This window comes from Lipotes vexillifer, unplaced genomic scaffold (genome assembly GCF_000442215.2).
Source record: "Lipotes vexillifer unplaced genomic scaffold, Lipotes_vexillifer_v1.1 scaffold591, whole genome shotgun sequence".
NCBI classification, from domain to species: Eukaryota; Metazoa; Chordata; class Mammalia; order Artiodactyla; family Lipotidae; genus Lipotes; species Lipotes vexillifer.
This window is the reverse complement of record NW_006791954.1, coordinates 3,414,236-3,428,873: the sequence shown is the minus strand read 5'-3', so window position 1 is coordinate 3,428,873 and position 14,638 is coordinate 3,414,236.

Genomic DNA, 14,638 nt, shown 5'->3' with positions numbered 1-14,638 from the left:
CCTGCTGGGAATCCAGGATTCCATGTTTCTTAAATATGTACAGGGCAGAGTTGGGTGCTGTGATGCAGAGCCCCAGATGATCTCTCTCTTTCTCTCTCTCTGGCTAGGGACCCACCCTGGGAAAAAGGTTTAATTAGAACCATTGATTCCTTCTTTGGCTGTGAGCATCGATCTCACCAGTGTGGTCAGAGCTGGGGGTGATGGTGGCACGGCTGCCGTCTGCCCAGTTTGAGCCTCGGCTTTCTGTGACAAAACCCAAGCTTAGGAGGGAGGGGGCTATGCTCTTTGAAGTGCCAGATCTGTTTTAGCCCCATCTCCACCCCAGGTTAGGTCTTGGGGAAAGAAGGGAGACGAGGTTGAGGATTTGACCTGAGGGAGCTGTGTTTGGGGTTTGAGGATCCTGAGTAGTGGGCCTGGGGCTCGGGAATGGAGGGGCAGCTTGGTTGGAAGGGAGACGGGAGGCCATTGGGTGGGCAGGCAGAGATTTCAGGGGAAGGATCTGGAGCTTGCCATTAAAGCTTTGCTTTCGAGGAATCCCAAGCACTTATCTCCTCCAAGCCCTGGCAAGGAGATCCGATTTCTTCCTTAGTTTGTGTCTTCGAGGCCCAGAGAGGGACAGAGACGGTCTCAGAGGCCCAGTGGGCCTGGGTCTAGCCTTTGAGCCTGGCTGCCTGACCGAGTGGCCCCTGTCTAGGCACAGAGAACGAAGGGTGAGGCTCCAGGCAGCCGCCGATCTGGTCTCTGGGTTTGGTGGGAGGTGGGGGACAGATTGTGCCCCCCGCCCCAAGCCCCAGCTGCCCGTCGTGGGTGGGCTGGTGCAGGTGCAGGCTTCAATGAGCCACTCAGATGCTCTTTGAAGAATCCCTTGTTGGCTTCCTAGGGCCCATTCGAGCAAAGATAATAAAAATCTGGCCGTCAGCGGGTTTGAGGGCTGCACTTGCTTCCCCTTCTTTCATTCCCAGCTCTGAAAAGCAGAGATGAAGGCTTTGGATTTGGCTGGGAAGCAGCACTTGCCTGCCCCGAGGGAGGGAGGGAAGGACAGCAGGGAGAGAGGCAGAAGAGGGAGGACTGATTTCCTGGCAGCCGGGGGATTTGCCGGGGCGGTGGGCAGAGGGTCAGGGACCTGGTCCCCTACTCTTGCCAGGCAGCCTCAGGCCTCGATGGGGCTTCTATGCCCCTTGCCCAGGCTCCAGCCTTGTCCTTCAGTTCCAGAGGCTGGGAGCCCCCCCTTCGGCTCCACTGCTCCCACATTCCCCCCTCTGCTCCTCAGAGCCCCCCCACTTTCTTCCCCCTGGTCCCCCCATCCCTGCCCCTCCATTTTTCTCCCTCTGCCCTTCCCGCTGTCTCTCCTCTTTGTCTCCCCCTTCTGCTCCTTAGTCTCCCCTTTCCTGTCTGTCTGCCCCCTCATACCTGTCTCTCTTCTTTCCTTAGCATCTGTCCTGCTTTCTAGGACTGTCTGGAAGGTTAAGAAGCCAAGTTGGTTGGAGGGAGGGAAGGAGCTGCAGCCGCGGAAGGGACCAGCCTGAGCTGACTATTATGGTCTGTCAGGGGTCGTAGTCATCAGAGTCCAGGCGGAAGGGGGCCTCTGAGCGCTTAGAGATGTGCGTGTAGTGAGGGCGCCACCCCCTCCCCGCACACAGCGGGCACCTTGCCCTGACATTGGGCTTCAGACACTCAAGTTCTCCTGCCGCTTTCTACTGCTTGTCTGCCGGAAACCAATGCCTCCGGCCTCTGGCCCCTCCACACCTCTGGTCGCCCACTGTCCAGGCATCATCGCCGCCCTTGCCCATGGTTCCCCCACATCCACTACTCAGGCTCACAGGAGGAAGGGAAGGGTCCAAGGGAACCCCTACAGGCCCTGTGACCCCTTCACCATCTTGTAGGCCCCCCCACATGGAAGACAAGACTGTCATGGAAAGAGCATTGGACTGAGTGAAGGGACCTCGTTAGGATCCTGCCTCAGCGCCCAAATGTCCGAGTGACCTTGAGCCAGTCCCTTCCTGGCAAGGGCCTCTTTCCTCACCTGTGAAATGAGGGGGCACAGGCTGGCTCCTCTCCAAGGTCTCTTCTGACATTCCACCGTTGTTGTGTCTCTCTTCTGGGTGATTTGCATATGCTTTGCATATATCAATGATGCCTGCTTGAAGGGGGAGGGTGCCACCCACGGGGACCAGAGCCCCACCCACCACTCCAATTCCCCTTGCCCATTGGCCCAGGCTGTCACTGCTGGAATCTCCCAGAGGGATGGAAGCTGGGTGAGGCCCGAGAATTCCCTGGGGAGGTGGCTCCTGTGCTCCAGCCGTCCTAGAGGCAGGATGGGGGGATAGCCCTGGTGGAGGGGACCCCTACCCTCATCACTCCGGCTCCAGAAAGTCCAGACAGTGAAACCAAGTGGGTGTGAATTCACTACAGTTGCCTGTGGCTACCACGGGGTGTGTGAAACCCCACTGAGCCTGGCAGAGGGGTCAGGGTCTGAGCACCTCTAGATGCCAGGAGCTTAGCTAGGTGTAAGAGGTGTAAGAGTCCCTCCTCTGGCTTCAGCTACCAGACAGGCAGCTTCACAGTCCAGGACAAGTCCTGCCGTCTTGTGCCCTGCCCACTTCTGCTCAGGCCCCTGGGCTCTGGGTATGTGTGGGTTGGAACTTGGACCTGAGAGATGGTCACTGAGAACAGGATCATTGCATACCTGGGCCCTGCCTGGCCAGCACACCACAGGTGAGGCGCGGTGCTCCCTGCAAGGGTCACAGGGCAGAGAAACTGCTGCCCTCAGTTCTGCACCCACCTCCGTCTACCCCGACTGATCTCACGGGCCTTGTCCCCTGCCACCTGGTATGTGCTCTGTGTCTGGCACAGGGCAGTGCGCTGCATCCCAGCCCCCAACCTGCCTCATTTCCTTTCACCCCCATAATACTCATCACGTGGGGCAAGACTGGGGTAATGTTGGCAGCCAGGAGAAGGTAAGGTGGGCCACTGAGTAAGGTGAGGATTTCTGAAGACAGGAGCAAAAATCCCCTCCACCGCCATGGTGGGCGGGGCCAGAGGAAACACAGCAAGAGGGATCAAGGTTGGATTTAGTCTCTGGGAGGAACTGACCCCGGGGGGCAGTTTAGTTTCTGACCACAGAATTGTTGTGAAACTTAAATGAAATGATAGATGAAAATGTCCAGCACAGTGCCTGACACATGATCAACAGTCAATAAATGGTATGGGGAGGGAATGGATGTCTCTGAACCCAGAGGAGACCCTCCCCTAACCCTGAGATGCAGGATTTTGCAGGAGATGAAGAGTCAGAAGGACAATTCCCAGAAGAGCTGTTTCTCCCACACAGGCGGCTGCTTCCCCACCGCAGCCCTCGTGCCCCACACACGCAACGGGCTCAGGGCCCAGCCACCCTGGGATACCCTGCCCTCATCCTCTCTGCTGCAGGGGGGCAGACAGGAGGGTTTGGAGGCGGGGAATCCTGTTCTCCCGCTCCCCCTGTTTTTGCACAGGACAGCTTAAGAGGAAACAGGCCCACGCTGCAGCAGGAGGAATCGAGGTTAGATGGGAGGGAAACCTCCAGGTGCGTGAAGGGTGGTTGCTCCGAGGTGGTGTTTTTGCATCTCTTACCTCAGTGATAGGTGTCCGTGAGCGCAGGTAAGCTAGTGTTGTACCTGGGGGCAGGGGACTGGTTGGCATGACCTTTGAGATGACCTTTGGGCTATTGGAAGGAACTTGGTAGATCCAATTTAATCTCTTGTGGCTGTGATGGTTGGCAGAGGGCAGGGGGCCATGACGAAGAGGAGTTCAGAGCTGCTGGGGAGAGGAGGTTACAGCCAAGTCAGTCTTTGATCCCCCAGGGCAGAGAAGTCAAGTGTGGGGGCGTGCAGAGCAAGCATTGGGCTGGTGTCAGGCTGCCTGCCTCCCCTACTGCTGTGTGACATTAGGCAAGTTAGTTGCCCCCTCTGGTTTTCAGGGTCCTCGGTGTGAGAAAAGTGTGGAACTAGAGAATCTCTAAAGTCCCTTCCAACTGTCACAGTTTCTACCCACCTCCTCTCACCTGGGATAACACGTGCCTCGCCACACAGACGGCGGGAATAATACTTGCCAGCTCCAGCTAAACCAGGAAAAATGGAGATTTGGCCCAAGAGAACACTGGTGCTTTTGTGTGCCTGCATACGCCTTACAAACAGTCCCTCCTGCTCTGAAGGCACATCTTGCCTAAATCTGTCCTCTCAGCCCAGAAGATGGATAAGCGAGAGGCTATAGGATTCAGCTACCGTCTGTTTTCCTCCCACCCCAGAAAAAAAAAGGCTTTGCAGCACTCCGTTCCAACCAGGGACTCTAATCCAGTCCATCTTTTCTCCTGCGGAGGCACTGCCAGCTGGTGGCTCCTCTCCCCCACAACCTTTTCCTGGTTCCTGGCAGCCTCAGCCACCTGGCCCAGTTGCCTGCATATCCCGAAGTGGAGTAGCACTGAGACTGGGAAGGAGCTGGGTTTTCACACGCCTGCCTTCCTCACTTCTGCCAACCTCCTCATCCCAGCACCCTGCTCTCTGTCCCACCCCAGTCACAGAGCATGCTGGAGACCCCAGACCCAGGGACCCACAGGGGGCCCCCCAGATCCAGAGACCCCCACAGAGTGGCCCTAAGCTGGAGATGTTTGTGCAGAGCCTAGGAGGCAGAGAGGGTGTGTGTCCTGCTGGCTCCTTCCACCCCAGGGAGGCTGATAATTGCAGACACAGCAGGCATCTGTGGCGTCACCCCAGGCACCAGCAGCTGCCTCATTGAGGAAGAATTAACGATCTCAGTTCATTGGGAAGGCATTCCACGGCTCACTGAAGGCCTTGCAGATACCCCCGGGCCTCTATGCCTCCTCTCCGGGGCTGTCCCTTGCCTAGCCCATCCCCTCCCAGTGGCCAGGCTGGCCTGGTGAGTCCCCATTCTTGTCCCAGCCTTCTTCTAAGTTGAAAGTTGGGACTCTGAGGGAAAGCCAGGGCTGTTTGGACTGACAAAGACCCTCGCTTTGCTGCCCATGACTTTTTAGGCTCTCTCTCCCTAGCGTGGGTGCTGGGGGGGGGGGGATTTCTGGATGTTAAAACGAGAAGAGACCTTTGAGGGGCTTCCTGGAGCCTCTTCTGTGACGGAGGCGGGAGAGTAGGAGAGGGGCTCCCGGAGAGGCAGAAGTCACTTAAAGATGAAGCTTGGGAGGAGTCACTTCTCCTGAACCCAGCAGCTCATCCCCCACCCCTGATCCCTGGTCCATTTGCAGCCTAAGGTTAGAATTATCTGCTTCCCACTCCTAGGATGAGGCAGAAAGAAACTGAAGTGAAGCCTTCTGCTCCACTTATTGTCCGTAAAAAATAGTTTATGCTGGAGCATGGGATGGAAAGAGGTTAGACTTTAGGCAGAACTTCCCAGCGGGCACTGAATGGGAGCCCGCCAAAGGCTGGGGAGAATGGATGGGCAGCAGTTCAGCTCAGGGATCAAGAGCTCAGGCTCTGGAGTCGGACAGATCCGGGCTGGCATCCCAGCCCTGTGGCTCACTCGCTGTGTGGTTTTGGGCAAGTCACTTCACATCTCTGAAGCTCAGTTTCCTCATCTGTAAATTGGGGCTGATATCCGTGGTTCCCTCACAAGGTGGGTACCAGGATTAAGTGAGGTAATTTAGGCGGAGCTCCTGGCACATTGTGAGCTTTCACTAAAGAAAGAGTAACGTCTTTGTCTTCATCCTCGTCCTCACTGTCCAGTTGAATGAACGAATGGGTGGCTCTTCTCCCAGGAAAAAGAGACATACGTGAGAAAGCCTCCTACCTAATACCCAGATTCTCACCCCAGCCGGTCTGGGGCTGGGCCCCTGGAGCTGCCACTTAAGGCTGGTGGTGAGCAGGGAGCTAGGCCTCTTGAGTCTTCATGCCCCCACCTGGTGCCCCTCTGTCCACCTGCCCCCTCTGTGCCCCACCCTCACCCCACTGCTTTGTCCAGAAAGCCCTCTGGGGCTACGTACGTTAGTGAACGTTCTTGATTTCCTCCCCCAATGTCCCAACATCTGGGTACAGCAGCTCCTTCTCCCCAGGATGCCTGTGTCTTGGGTAATCGGTGGGAAAATTGGAAACATCAGATTGGCAGGGGGCTCTGAGGATGCTTGCAGCCAGGCGTGATGTGGGTGTGGATGGGTCCGAGACAGCCAGTGAGGGCTGGGCCCGAGAGGGCGCCCGGCCCACAGTGTCTCCATGCAGGAAGGGTCCTAACGCCGCGCCCCGGGATGAAAGGCAGCAGACAGGCGTTGGGGCGCGAGGAAGGTAGAGTACAGTTAGAAGGACTTCCTGCAGAGTGAGAGTGAGGCAGCATGACGGACACGTGAGGGGGGCCCTGCCCTGGCAGTTTGAGCTTTGGGTGCGCGTGGGGCTCAGGAGCTGGGCACAGGGCTTCGGGCAAGCCCCTATCACAGCAAGAGCGTGTGTGCGCATGTCGGGTGTGAAGTACCCGTTTCCTGTGTTATGGGCAGAGAAGGGGGGCCTTCCTCAGGGTTAGGGGGTGAGTGGAGCAGATGGGGGTCTCGGGCTGGGAGGGGGTGGTCAGCAGCAGAGCAATGAAGGCAGGCCCCTCTGACTCTGAACCCACCAGCCTTCCAGAATGAGGCGACCTTGGCTGGGGGAGGCAGATGGGGGTCTTGTGTGGACCCCAGTAAAGAGCCTGACCCCCTTTCTGGGAGGAGAACCAGGCCTGGCTTGCTGGCTGTCTATCCTGGGGATCCCACTCTGGGGACCCCCTTGTTTTCTGTGTTGTCCTGCTGTCTGTCCTGCTGTCTGTCTCCCACCCGTGTCTCTGCCCCTTCAGCCCCTGCTCTTCCTCCGACACCCAGTGTCTGTCCTGCCTTCCCCCCAGCCCTCAGTGCCGCCCCCAGAGGGACACCTCCTAATGCTCTGCTTTGCGCTGTCCCCGTCCGCTCCTCCCCGAGGCCCAAGGCCCCTGCCGGGCCCATCCCGCTTTGGGAGCCCTGCCCCAGCCCCTTCCCCTCTCCAGCTCCTCTCCTTCAGCTCTGGGCCTTCATTCACGACTTTCCTCCTTTCCTGTCCCTCACCCAGGGCTCCAGCGTGCAGCAGGAGGGAAGCCTCCAGGACTCTGTTCCCTCTGTTTAAAGTCTCCAGGTTGGTAAGCCAGGAGGGGGGCCTCTCCCCACCATCCTGCCACCCACTGCTCCCTAGCTGGTGCCTCTCCCCAGCCTCGGGGGCCAGAAACGGGGGAGGGGGCTATCCCTGGGGGGCCCAGGCCTTTGCCAGGGGAGGGGGCAGCAGAGACCTGCCTCTGGGGAGGGCACCTTGCCTGGTCGAGAACGTGTCCGTGTGTGCACGTGTGTGCATGTGAGTCAGTGTGCGCGAACAAACACGTGTGCATGTATATGTGTGTGTTGGCTGAAAAGCTCCGTGTAGTGGGGCTGGGGAGGGAGGAGGAGGCGGGAGCCCTCTGTCGAGGGGAGAGATGGCCTGGGGAGAGGGGGTCAGGAGCAAGGGGCCCTTCTTATCAGGGGCAGCCCATGTTCTAGCGTCGGCCAGAGGGGGGCGACGGGGGAAGGTGGGACCACATCGACCTCAGTACAGCTTTGTTTAGTTTATAGGCACTTGTAACCCTGTGATCGCATTTCATTTATTCAATCGTTCGTTCATTCTTCCATCCATTCCTTCCTTCTTTCATTCAATACAGATTTATTGAACACCTTCTCTGTGCCAGGCACTGGTCTAGGCTCAGAGGCCAACAGTGACCAAGACAGCGAAGTTTCTTTCATTGCTTATGTGGTAAGCAGATAGAGGTTAAGGGGTTGGCTGGATTCACTGGCTGTGGGGCCTGCGGCTGTGGCCTGGCTGGCTGTCTGGAAAGGGCTGTGACCCTCCGTCCACTGATGCCCCATCCGCCCCTGCTCCCCCTGCTGGCAGCTGCTCTGCACTTCATGTCCCTATAGAGTGTCCCCTGACCCAATGGCACTCCACTCCTATAGTGTGTCCCTGCCAAGCAGGCAGTGACTGAGGTCCCAAGTCCCCGTGACCCTAGGGACTGGGGGCAGGGCCAGAGCTGGGGCCACTTCAAGAGGGCCTCTGGGAACCCCCCCTCTCACTTCCGTGCGCCGGACCAGCAGCCTGGAGCACTGGACTTGAGACTCAGTCTGATCTGGGTTCAAAGGCTCGCGTAAGCCGTGTCCTAGCTGTGTGGCCTTGGACAAGCCACTCTCTCTCTCTGAGCCTCAGTGTCCTTGCCTCTAAAATGGCAGCCTTGTTGAGAAGAATACAGGAAAAGCAGCAGCAGCTGGACCAGAGCCCAGCCCACAGCAGGGGATGCCCAATTGCTGGTTCCCTTTCTGCGCCTCCCCCAGCCCCTCCCTGGGGCTGGGCAGGCTGTGCCCTGGGTACTGTCTGTGTGCTGCCCCTGACCGCCCTGGGGAGAGGGGCTGCAGAGTCCCTGCCTTGGCTGTTTGCAGGCTCCATATCCTCCGGCTTTTCTCCAGCTCTCTGGAGGATGCTTCGGCCCCAATCCGGGCGGGCAGATGGGGGAGGCAGCCCTCCTCGCCACTGTGGTTGCCGATGCCTTGATGGCTTTTTAATAACTGCTCAGAGACAATCTGTAGAGTGCTCGTTTGTCTGCCTCTTAATTAAAATGACCATTTTCCTAGAAGAGCGACGATGCTGCTCTCCTGTCCCGCCCCCCTCGGTGGCTGCTGCCAGGAGAAGGCAGGAGTGACTTGAAACTGCAGACTTTCCCCTCAAGCCCCCTCCTGGTCACACAGGCCATTCCCCCTTCCCCACACAAATGGCAGAGGGGCCGAGGCTCAGGGGCAGGGAACCAGGGAGGGGGCCTGAATGCCCTCCTCTTTCACTTAACCCTCTTCTGGAGCACTCCCAGAGGCAGGGAGCTCAGTGCTTTCCCAGACTTACTTTTTACAGCTGTAAAGAGCCAGAGTGGGGCTGTGTTCCTCTCCATGGGGCCAGGGAAGTGACTCAGTGACTTAGTCGGGACAGCAGATGCTGCTTGTGAGGCAAGGGAACATGGTCTTACATCGTAGCTCCACCGACAAGACCCACCTAGGAAATGTTCTGGAGGAGAGGGAGGCGCTGCAGCTGCGGCCCGGAGATCCAGCACTAGGAAGGGCCCCTTGAGATGCCTCTGTCTCCATCAGCTCCCAGTGGCCCTCCCCTTTCCCTCCGTGACCCTCTGCTTCTGTGCCTCCTCTCCCAGGAACACCCTGCCTTTGTCACCTCCCACTTCTGCTCCTCCCTGAAGTGCCCCTCGCTGACCACCTCCGGGCTCCCAAGGCTCTGTCAAATCTCTCGTGGCATCGGTTCTGGACATAACTGAGCCTACTAGTTCACGTTTGCTTTTGGGGCAGCAAACTCGGTGCTTTCAGGGGCTGGAAATGAGTGAAGCAGTGGATGAGGACGATAGGGAATGGTGAGGACTGCGCTGAGGAGGAGGGTGCCTGTGTTCGTTAAAGGCGTTAGAATTCAAAGAAACAAAACAAAGCACGACCAGCTAAACCAAACGCCTGTGCCCCAGTATGGCCCCAGCGTGGCCTTTGCCAAACAGCAATTCATTTATCTTGGCATCCTCAAATTGCCCAGTGCATAGTAGGTGTGTACTCATTGTTTGTTGAGTGAATACGTGATCATCCATGTGTCAGGCACTGTGCTAGATACTTTACATATTTATTTCTTCCCCTCTTCCCAAGGTAAGCACTATTTTCCCCATTTTGCCATTAGAGAAACTGACATCCAGAAAAGTGAAACGACTTGTTCAAAGTCACACTTATGGGAAGGGGCATTTTTTGACTTGAGCCTTGGCGTGCTGTGTCCTTCTTGCTCTGTTTGGTCACGGGCATGCCTGTGTGTGACACAGGGCATATGCATTCAGTACCTGGCCTGGCTAACAGGGAGCACTGGTGTGGCTCGGGGCCACCTTGTTGGCATGCGTTGTGCACCTGGGGGGAGGTAGGGGTGAAGGAAGTGAGGGCTGCAGAGGCGGGGAGGGAGCAGACGCCCCTCACCCCAGCACACCCCTCCTCCATCAGCTTCCGGTCCCATCCCAGCCGCCTGGGGATGGCGGCGTGGTGACAGGTGCCGAGCCGCCGAGATGACAGCACTGCTGATTCCCCCATAATTACTGTCTGATGAGATGCCAGAATTAGCCACCATGCGAGCATGGGACGCAGATATGGGGCAGAGTGCTGGAAAGCAGCTGTGGGTAAGGGGGCCTCTCCTTCCAGTCCTGGGGCCCTCTGGCAGTAGGGCAGAGTTTGGTGAGGAGGAAGTAGGTTAACAAGGAGGAAGGACTGTGTGGTTGATATGCATCAGATGTTATCGTGTGGGCTGTGGTTTTCCAGTCCTCAGAGTGGCTGGACATACCCCTGAGAGGGCTGGCTTCCAGACAGGGTATCAAGGGCCTCAGGCCAATAAGCAGAGAATTATGGGCAGAGCAGGCTGCCCACTCAGACTCCTGGACAAACGCTTTGGTGCTTGTAGCTGGGATATGCCTGGCTGGGGCTGTCAAGGGCATAGTTGCTAGGAAGGGGCTAAGACCCAGAGCAGACTCCTGGAATCACATTAGCACGGCCAGGCAGCAGAGGGCAGAGGGGAGTGCCTAGAAGGAGCCGGCAGGTTGAGCTAACCTTGCCAGGAGAGTCGTCCATCCCAGGCAGGAGGAGACAAGTTGGCCCTGAGGCCTGAGGTCAGGGGAGGCCTGAGAGTTGAGAGCAGGAGGTAAGGAAGGTACGCTCTGGTCCCAGAGCAGGGCTGAGTATGCCCTGGCATTTGTTTCCCCTGGCACACATGCTGGGGGCAGGAGGAGGGCTGGTGAGAGCAGAAGCAGAGAGGGGTCATCTGGGCTGCTCAGACCTTATCTGGACCATTGGAGCAGTTTTGAAGGCCACCAGCTAAAAGCGGTGGTGACAACGTGGGGCCGACCCAACAGAGGGCAGTGCACATGGCCCGGGGCTGAAGCCAGGCCACAGAAGGAAGGACTTGAGGTGTTGGGCTCAGGAGAGAAGATTCTGGTTCAGGAGGCTTCGTTCTGCCCTGAAGGGAGGAGTAATCATGCCCTGCCCCTGGACCCCTCTGAGGGCCATGGGCACAGACTCTGGCTCTTTTTAAGGAAGGAGTAGTTCCACAAGGTAATTGGTGCCTTAGATGTAATGAGCTGTCTGTTTCTGGAGGAATCCAAGTCCTGGCTGGATGGCGTTCCTGAAATAGGACTTGCAGTTCTGGGTCGGCACAGCCTGTGGCAGGGGTTGGGAGGACTCAATACCAAACGAAGGTATGAGGGGAGGGCTGTGGGAAGGCAGGACCCCCTTCCCAGCCTGGGCTTCTGCGGCCCTGGGGCAGCTCTGCTCCCTGTCCCTCCTTCTCTCTCAGCCACGCGCCGGGGAAGCGTCCCCACTCTTCCGGTGTGAGGTCTGCCCAAAAAGGATGGGGTTGAGGGTCTCTGCGCTTCTCTGGGGAGGAGCCTGTTCGAGTGTTCCCTTCTTAGGGAGTTGGACAGACTGAGGGGACATAAGGGGCTCTGGCCCAGTGGCTCAGACGAAGACTCAGGGATGCCTTGGTGGCAGAATCAGCGTCTTCCTCAGGGGTAGCAGGGTGTAGAGGAGAGAAAGGGGATCCGGGCTGAGAACCCCACAGTCGAGACCAGGCTTCTCCACTTGCCGACTCTGACCATGGACAAGTCACCCTTTCTTGACCTGTAACACGGGGGAGAGCAACGTCACGAGGTGACTCTGAGAACTGAATGAATAGAGGCTATCAGAGCCCCTTGTGGGCTGTCATGAGAGTGTGCTTGGTTGAGGAGTGGGTATCAAGAGTGCTGTCATTCATGGCTGGTCCGTTTTCCCCACGGCATCCAGCAAGCCTGGTGCTGAGCTTAAACCTCATCACTCCAGATGGATGGATGGATTTAACTGAGACGAGAAGGTTGGAGGCTTCACGTCTTTTGCAGAAGGAAGGGGAGACTGTTTATTCCTCCCCTGCCTTTCAGCTCGTGCTCCACCTTCCTGGATCCTGCTCTGGTGGGACGGTTCAGGTTAGGCAACAGGGAGAACTGAAAGATGCCCCTGGAATCTGATCAGGCTTCCCAGGCCAGTCTGGACCCAGCGGTCAGGCAGGAAACTCTGAGTCTCCTCCTCCCTGCTCTGGGCTCCCCCATCTTCCATCCTCCAGAGTCTCTCCTGGTGCTAACCTTAGCATCCCTAGGGAGGGAACATACTGGGACGCAGATTTGGCTGTTTGTTCCCGGTTGGCTTGCAGGGCAGTAGAGTAATTGACCTGTGAGGTGAGGGCTGAAACTTGCAGCCCAGAAGCCCTGTCCTTCACCCTCCGGCAGCAGGTGGAAGGGGGTCCCAGGCCCGCCAGCCCCTTGTCCTGGTGCAGGAGGCTGAGCACCTGAGACAAGGGCTTGGGGTGCAAGGTCCGGGAGAGGCATCTCAGTCCTTGGCATTGCCTGGTTGGGTAAACAATGGTGAGAGTGGAGTGGCCTGTATTTGTAGACAAAATGTAAATGCTTTAGCAAGGGGACTCTGAACATGACAAAGCAGGAGAGGTGCCAAGAAGTTGCCTCTCTGAGAAGGGGTAGCTGGACCCAGCATGGGCAAATGGGGTCCCCAGTGTCTTTCACTCCAAGCTGGGGATGCATAGAGCTGGCACTTGAGGGAGCCCCCAGATGCACTGCAATCTGTTGAGAGGTTGTAAATGCATATGATGTGTGCATGGGCACAGCACCCTGTCTGTCCACGTAGCATCCAAGGTGGCATCTCTGCAGTGACCCAGTCCCAGCTGGGCCCATGTTGATGTCTGTGGTGGGTGCAGGGGAGGCCTTTGTGACTGGGCACACGTTCATGAGCCTGTGCTGGGCATGTGGGCGTGTACCATGGGGGCACAGGCATGACGATAGAAGTGTGATGAGCAGAAGCGTGGTGACCTGTGCTTGGAGTCTGGAGGCACCAGGACCCCGATCATCCTGGTGTCTGAGGGAGCTGTCTGGGTGCTGGGTTGTGGGCCTGGGAAGAGCCTCCTCGAGAGAGCCTGATCCCATGAAGGGCAATGTCTCAGCGGAGGATGTAGAGGGGGACAGCAGGGCTGAGGCTCCTGTCTAACATTTGTGAGGCCCTCAGTGAATCCTGGGTGTTGACAACACTTCCCTGTGGGGAGGTGGGGTGATGGGTGGGGCTTCCACCCCTCACCTCCAAGAGATTGGGGTCCCTTCCCCTGGGAACAGGATGCCTCCCTCTGGGCTTGCTTTCAGCCTGAGGCAGCTATAGGGGCGTGGTGAAGGTCCCTTTGCCCACACCTGCTGCCCTGGCCTTGGCACCCTGAGGCTCGAGTGCCCCCGAGGAGAGGAGGCTCACTGACAGCCACCCCTGAGCAGTGGCAGAGCTGGGAGGACAGGCGTCAGCCTCCCTCCCTTTCCACCGTCTACTACCCTTCCTCCCAGCCTGTGTTCCTCTCTGCTGCCTCTCCAAGGAGATGTGGGGCTGACAGGACACCTTCCCTGGGCACGTGACGGTGGAGACGCCAGGCGGAAGTTAGCTTGTTAGTGAGGGCTGTGTGGGCACATGCCAAGGCTGTTCCCAGCTTTTCCAGCGACAGCTTCAGACTGGGGGTGATGTGCTCCCCTCTGCATCCCCGCCCCTGCCCTTCCTGGGGAAGCCAATTAGCCAGATCTTCATTAGTGGCTAAAAATCCAAACCCTACCGTCCTGGGTTTGAGAAAACTCTGACTGTGGAGTGAAAGGCGATTGGGCAGATCAGGAAGGAGCCGTCCCCGACCTGTTCCTTAGGCCGGTGCCTGCCTGCAGTGTACAACCCACACGCCTGTTATTAGTTTAAAAACAACAACAACAACAAATGAAAGGACTGAAGCTCAGAGAGGCTGCTGACCTGCTCAAGGTTACACAACTAGACAGTGGCAGAGCTGGGTTTGAACAGAGCTTTCTCACCTCCAAGTTGAGTGATTTCTGGTAAGGCCATAGCTTTGCCGGCAGTTGGGGGAGGGTTGCAGGGAGGAGAGGGAGGGTCCTGTATCTGAAATTCTGGGCAAGAGGCTGGCTTGTTGGCCCTTTCGCAGGAGAGGTGGGTCTTGTCTGAGGAGTGTGGCCCGGACCCCACATGGGGACCCTGGTTTCTGTGTGGCAAGCAGCCACTGGGCTGGGGCGGGCGCCCGGGGGTGCAGCTGGACTGTGACCCACAGCTCTTCTCTCTTTGGGGCCGAGGGTGCTGCGACATCTTCCATCTCTGCTGATTCCTCCTAAGGAGGTTGTTAGTCTCTGCCCGCCTGGGGCCTGGAGAGGGGCTCCGCTGGCAATTGTTTTCTGGGAAGTGGCAGACAGGTGTGGACAAGTCCTTGTCCCTGGGGGCCAGTGGGCCAGGGTTCCATTTCTGGCTCTGCTTCTAGCTCCCGTATGAATCGGTCGCTCTCTGGGCCTCCGTTTCCTTCCCCGTGAAAGGCATTTGGCTGGAGGGAAAGCAGACGCAGGCAAGGCTTAGCCGAGCAGCCTTGAGACATCACTCCTCTTTGCTTAAGAGCGAAGAAACAAAGGGAGGGAGGTCTCACCTCGCCAGAGTAGAGGGCTGCTGTGCTCTGTGCCCCGTGGACGTGGGGAGTCGGCGGGGGGGGCGGGGCGGGGAGGG